The sequence below is a fragment of the Octodon degus genome, unplaced genomic scaffold (genome assembly GCF_000260255.1).
Source record: "Octodon degus isolate 3935 unplaced genomic scaffold, OctDeg1.0 scaffold00385, whole genome shotgun sequence".
Lineage (NCBI taxonomy): Eukaryota > Metazoa > Chordata > Mammalia > Rodentia > Octodontidae > Octodon > Octodon degus.
The window spans coordinates 479,781-487,006 of NW_004524961.1; the positions used below are offsets into that span (position 1 = coordinate 479,781).

The 7,226-nt window shown below is 35.4% G+C and overlaps 1 pseudogene; it reads right to left on the minus strand.

The window, feature by feature from the left end:
• Positions 1 to 1,890: 1,890 nt before the first annotated feature.
• Positions 1,891 to 5,954, minus strand: LOC101573865 (annotated as a pseudogene).
• Positions 5,955 to 7,226: the final 1,272 nt, after the last annotated feature.

Sequence of the window (7,226 nt, forward strand, 5' to 3'; positions counted from 1 at the left end):
CTTTTGGTCTTTGGCATTTAGAAAGCCAGTTTTTTCAGCACCATTTATTAGACTATGTTTCTTCCTGGGAAAGTGTTTGGTCACCTTTTGAAAAATAAGATGACTGAGTCCATTTGGAGTTGTTTTTGAATATTCTAATGTGTTCCATTGACCCTCAAGTCTGTGTTTTGTAAGTATCATGCTGTATTTATTTACATGAACTCAGTAGTATAATTTCAAGTCAGATATTGTGATAACCCATGAATTGCCTAAAAATGGCTAAACTTAACAATCAACTTGCAAATTTTTAAAAAAATCAAAAATGTATCTCTTGCAAGCTAGTACATTTTGTTTCAATCCCACTATTGTGTGACCCTTTATAGATCACTGAGGGGATACATAGTCTAAAATTTCTCTTTAGCTTTCATAGGCAAATATCCATGTTCATTTTTATCTACTAAATAAAGTTTAGGTTATTTTTATTTATTTTTTAATTTTTATTTGAAATTTTTATTTCTGTCTTAGAACTTCTATAGGTCAAACAAGGAAAAATTACTAAACTCAAAGCACTATGAAATCTTGAAAAGATGAATCTGGGGTTAGAGTCAAACAATATAATCCACAGTGTTTTTAGGGGAGTATTTTTTTCTCAGCAACTATTACATCTTTTTGTAAGATCTATTTTTTAAACTCTCAAGTTCTAAAACATTCATAATCCATTCTCTAAAATGGGATAGAAAACTGTGATCATTGCTTGGCTAATTTGCTCTCTATGAAAGCCTGAAAGAATGTTTTCTCTCCATGTGACTCTCCTTAGGCTCACATCATCGATCACTATCCTCTTTGGCCTCATAATCTCCTTGATCAGAAAATTTGGGACATTACTGAGTTACATGAAGTTACACTACAAGTTCTCATATGTCCTGAGTCTTAATTGACCTTGGAAGGTAAGGGCCAAAATGTTGGCTTTCCTTGTGGCCCTCTTTTTTCTCTAAATTTGGTCAGCAAACTTAGGTTGTTAAACTCTCCAGAAGAGAAGCTTACTGTTATTACCATACAACCCAGGCTATCAAGCTTAACCTCACTATCTGTCTGAATATCAAACATCTCAGGTTTTCTCAGAGAGCAAATTGGCCAAGCAATGGCCATGACTCATCCACATGGCTGATACTGACAAAGGATCTACAATCTGAGGTTCAGGATCTCAAGATAAATCCTGAGGGGATTTGACTGACCTTATCAGATCCAAAAGCTACAACTCTTGCTTTATCTTCTTCTTAATCATCCAGCAAAAAAAGTATAAAAACAAAGTATAAGAAGTAAAGCCATGGTGTTATGTTGAGCTGTGGGTGACTCAGCTCAACAATTTCTGACACTGCCAGTCAAGCAGAAGACCCAATACTATTATGGACTATTGGACTCCTTTAGAATACTTTGCTGAGTGAACATACCTATAATACTCAAATGACAGAACTAAACAAAAAGGGGATACAGATGAATGTCCATTTTATATCTGTGTATTCAAACTCGTTAGGATTGATATAGAGTTACATTCTCTAAATGAATAGAGGGATTTGTTCTAATAGTGTTTCTACATAAGATATCATGTCTGTATTGTGTACAGCAAATGACCACTAGGAAGAAAGTATACAATATGTTAATTATTGAAACTACCCTACCAATTTGATTTGAAACTGTCTCATTGTTATTTGTTTCTCAATAAAATTATGGAAAAAAAGAAAAAGAATAAAAAATACAGAAAAGGGAAAAAAGAAATCTAACCATCTACAGAATTGTAACAGGAAAGAAAAAAGAAAAGAAAACTGTGATCAACGAACCACACATGAATTTTTGTCATATTAACAAAGTAAATGATTTTACTAAAAGTTATCACCAGCATTTCTATCAGTACTAACCATATGAAGGTTGCTGGTTATATGCATATTTTCCATATTGCTGCAGATAGTAAGGCTCTTGTTGTGCTGTGGGTAATTGTTACCCCAGGATCATCCGTGCCACTGGTTTGACTGATTGTCACTTGGGCACCCTCGCCTGGGGGCCCTATCTCTATACAGTCTGTTATCTTGCAATTGATTGCCTCTGTTTCTTTGGTTCCCACCAACACTGCTATTCCATTCCTAAGTAAAAGGAGGGGCCTCGGGGGGTGTGTTTCAAATATTCCTGGTATTCTTTGTCATTCTCTGTGAATCTGTTTGCACATCACTCCAAAATTTTGAATAGCTTGGGAAGTGTCAGTTATCCTGAAATTCGCCCGCGGCTGTGTGCATCCAGCTTTGGCCCAACCCCTCCAGGACTCTCGCTAGTGCAGCGGTGTCAGATCCTAAGATATTTTTAAATCATGAATGTAACTTGAAAATAGTCATTTCATTTTACATTGTACCTTATGAATAAGAGTCATATATATGGCCAAATATATTTCTAAGTCCTATTTACTTTAGTTCAGGTGTTTTAAAGGGGCATTGTTCCCTTTTGTGGACACTAGAGTAGAGTTGTTGGACAAAAACAGTTCTAAGAACTATTGTATGGATGACTGATTGTATCATTTATTATAATTCAAAAAGGACAAGATACAATCAAATTTGCTTAAATCACCATAGATATTTTAAGGTTTTAGGATTTTGGGGTCATGCAGATATACATGCAGATTTCTGCTATGTAGTAATTACATGATTTTAAAGAACTTAATTTGGCACTTTGCTTCATTTTTAAAAATCTTGGATAATGTATGGGTAATGATGCTTACCTCCAATACTTATGATGAGAATAAAGTTTCTAGAATGCATTAAGTGCTCTATAAATGTTTGCTTCCTTTTATCTCAGTACTTGATACTATTGAAAGGAAATCATTCAACCACTCCAGAATATCATTGACCTTATCCAGAGCGCCACGGCTTAAGTCTATCATATTATAATTATTAGAGGTTTTCGGGGTGGGGGGTCCGTAAATCAGAAGTTAATGCTCTTTTCTGCCTTCAATAGTAGACTTAGATTACAGTGGTATCAGCTCTATGTTTAACTCAATTTAGTCCTGGGACCAGGAGTATTTCTGGAGACAGATGGCTGAATCCAATCTTAGCAGTTTGGGGAAAAAGACAAGCAAAGAAAAAGAGAAATAAATAAATAAAATTGAGAAACAATTCATTTAGGGCTGGGGAAATAGCTCAGCCTCAGAAGCACTTTCCTGGCAAGTGCAAGGTCCAGAGTTTGATCCCCAGTACTGCCAAATAATAATAATAATAATAATAATAATAATAATAATAATAATAATAAATAGAAATAAAATTGAAGAGTGTGGTTGTTTTGTTATTTTAATTCTCTCCTTGCTCTAGGCCTTAGTGACTCTAGTCAAAATTCTAAATGTCAAGCATTATCACATTCAAATATATAGTCACTTTTTCAACTAAGCCCCAAGGGCAAATCGCACCTGTTGGAGAACTGATGTAGTGGCTTTCTGTCTTTTGAAGTGAATACAGCTCTTCTAGGAGTAAAAGTTCTGTGGATAACCTCCATTTCAATCTCCCATTTGCAACAGGCAAAACACAAAATTCAAACTCCATAAAACTATTGAGAATCCTGGCAGTAATACAAATGAGAAACCAATGAGATCATATCTGGCCTCAATGTTATAAGAAAATGATTAATTTATGCCAGAAACCAAACTGTAGGTCTAGTCGTACTCCACGTGTTACCACATTTGAGAGAGCATTCCATAGACCTACTCATTATGACCTTTTAAGAATTACCAGCACTTCCATTTGAAGATTTTATTCTGAAAAGTGTTGCTTTCCAAAAGTCCATCATGCTCATTTGATTAAATGGGAAATTAAAACATAATTTTTGTTCTTGGAGGGACAGCAAGGTATCGCAGAAAGAGCACTGTATATTAAGAGTGACAAATCTGAAATATGACATTTTCTAATAACAGTGAATTATTTCCCCAACATTTGTAGCCTACCAAGGCTTCAGTTATGTCATCTCCAAAGTAGTTATCTGTTCTACAGGATAGTCATGAGAGTTATACAATGCATTATTTATTTACTTATTTATTTATTTTTTGGTAGTACAGTTTCAATAATTAACACATAGCATACATTCCTCCCAGTGGTTAATTACTGTACAAGATGCGGACAAGATATCGTATCTACAAACACCATTAGAACAAATCATTCTATACATTAAGAGAATGTAACTATATATCTATCCCAACCACCTTGAATACACAGACACAAAATGGACATTCATCTGTATGCCCTTTTTTTTGTTAAATTCCGTTATTTGAATATTATAGTTGTGTTAACTCAGCAAGATAATACAAAAGAGTTCATTAGTCCATAAAAATATTGGGTCTTCCACTTCACTGGCAATTACAGAAATTGTTGACCTGAGTCCCCTACAACTCAACATAACAGCATGGCTTTGCTTCTTATATTTCGTTTTTATAGTTTTCTGCTGGACATATAAGACCAAGGTAAAGCAGGACCTATGCAACAAGAGACCTAGCTTTTGGGCCTGTTAAGGTCAGTGAAATCTCCTCGGGATTTATCTTGAGATACTGTACCTCAGATTTTTGTCAGTGTAAGCCATGTGGATGAGTCATGGCCGTTGCTTGGCCAATGTGCTTTCTATGAAAGCCTGAGAGAATGTTTTCTCTCCATGTCACTCTCCTTAAGCACACTCTACATCATCGATCACTTTCATCTTTGACTCCATAATCTGCTTGATCAGAAAATTTTGGAAACTTCCGAGTTACATGACTTTACAGTACAAGTTCTCATATGTCCTGAGTCTTAACTGACCTTAGAAGGCTAGGCCCAAAATGTTCGTTTTCCTTGTACCCCTCCTTCTTCTCTAATTTTGTTCTGAAAACTTAGGTTTTTAACCATCCAGAAGATAATCTTATTGTTATTACCATACAACTTAGACTGTTAAGCTTAACGTCACTATCTCTCTGCATATCAAACATCTTAGGCATAATATGGAACAGGTATTTTTAATCAAGTATTGATATGTTGAACTTTAAGTCCATACAAAATATGGTAAAAAAAAATTCAACAATTAGAATATTTTTTAAAAATAGACAAAGAATTATATACTTCCTATGTTTACACATAAGTCCAAAAATCTCACCATATACAACCTTGAAGCAGGACAGTCCCACAATATTCCTTTTCCTGTCTCTTGGTCCATTCACCACCCCCTTCTTTTTTGAACAACTATGTACCCGAGAGACATCCTAGCAGCAGCTGGCATGTCATGACAAGCAGCCCGTATTCAGAAGATCAGAAAGACAGGCACTCCAAGCATGAAACTACTATTACAGATAACTATCTTCAGTGAAGCTGCTTAGTTCACAGGTATCAGTATATATAGTTAGCCAGGGTGAGAATCTTTCAAATTAACTGCTGGATTCAAAAATCTTCTGGAGATTCTCAGAATCATTGCTTTGCCCATCTTCTACATATAAATGAATGTCTTGACATTGTCATGTTTCCTAGCTCTTCTCATTTCCCTCTCTTGATTAGTTAGTCCTTGAGATCATGCTTTCCTTTTACTTGTATTACACCTTTTGATTTGTATTTCTTCTTTTGAGATCTTATACTAGGGAAACTATATGATATTTGCACATGTGTGTCTGGTTTATTTCACTTTTGAGTATATGTTCAAGTGGCATCCAATTCAATGTAAAGGCTTCGAGTTTATCATTCTTAGTAGCTGAATAATACTCCATTGTGTAAAAATACCACATCTTTCTCAACCATTCCTCAAGTGATGGGCCTCTCAGTAGTCTCCAAGTTTTGGCTATCACAAATTGTGCTGCTATAAACATAGACACGCATATATCACTATGATGTAATGTTTTCAAATCCTTTGGTAAAATTCCCAGTAGAGGAATACGTGGTTTAAACGGGATTTGCAGTCCAACTTTTCTAAGGAGTCTCCAAAATTACTTCCATGGCGGTTGTACCAGTCTACATTCCCATCCGCAGTGGAGAGGGGTTCCTTTTTCCCCACAGCCTCTCCAAAATTTGTTGCTGGTTGATTTCTTTATGATAGCCATTCCTTCTGGGGTGAGATGATATCTCAATGTTGTTTTAATTTGCATTCTTGGATGGCTAATGATGTGGAACATCTTTTCATATATTTATTCCGTTCTTTAATTTCATTCTCTGAGAAGCATGTCTTCATCTCTGATGCCCATTTCTAGATTGGGTCTTTAAATTTTGGAGCCCTAGTGTTTTTTTAGTTCTTTATAAATTCTAGAGAGCAGACTTTTGTCTGTGTACTTGTTTGTCATGATTTTTTCCAAATTTGTGTGTTGCCTTTTCACTTTGTTGGTAATTTCTTTTGACGTGAAAATCTTCTCAGTAAAAGCAGGTTCCAGTTGTTAATTCTTTCAACTGTTTCCCATGCAATTTGATTTTTGTTCATGAAGTCTTTGCCTACACCTATGTATCCAAGAGTTACTCTTACTTTCTCTTCCAGGAAATTTAGTATCTCTGCTTTAATGTTTATATCTTTAATCCCTTTTAACTTTAGTTTAGTGCATGGTGATATACCTGGGTCAAGTTTGAATTTTCGGCATGTAGAGAACCAGTTCTGCCAGCACCACTTGTTAAAGAGGCTATCTTTCTTCCAGTGAGTATATTTGACCCCTTTGTCCAAGATAAGGTGGCTGGGTGTGTTCTTAGGGGTTTCAGCATCTTCTAATCTATTCCATTAATCCTCAGGTCTATTTTGTTGGAAGTACCATGCTTATTTTAGCACAGTTGCTTTATGGTATTATTTCATGTCAGGAATTGTAATGCCTCCGGTCTTCTCTTTATTGCCCAATATTGCCTTTGCTATTCTAGGTCATTTCTGGTTCCAGAAAAAATTTAGGAATGATTTCTCTATGTCTGTGAGGTATGTTGGTGGTAGTCTGATAGGGATTGCATTAAATCTTTACAGAAATTTTGCGAGTATGGCCATGTTCATAGTGTTTGTTCTTCCTGTCCAGGAGCATGGAATGTCTTTCCATTTTCTGAAATCCTCTACAATCTCTTTTTTCAGAGTACTGTAATTTTTCTTGAAAAGATATTTTACTTCTTTAGTTAGATTAATTCCAAGGTATTTCATTTTCCTTGGTGCTATTGTAAAAGATACTATTTCTCTTATTCCCCTCTCAGTGTGTTTTTTTGTCTGTGTAGAGGAATGCTATGGACTTCTGGGTGTTGACTTTATAACCT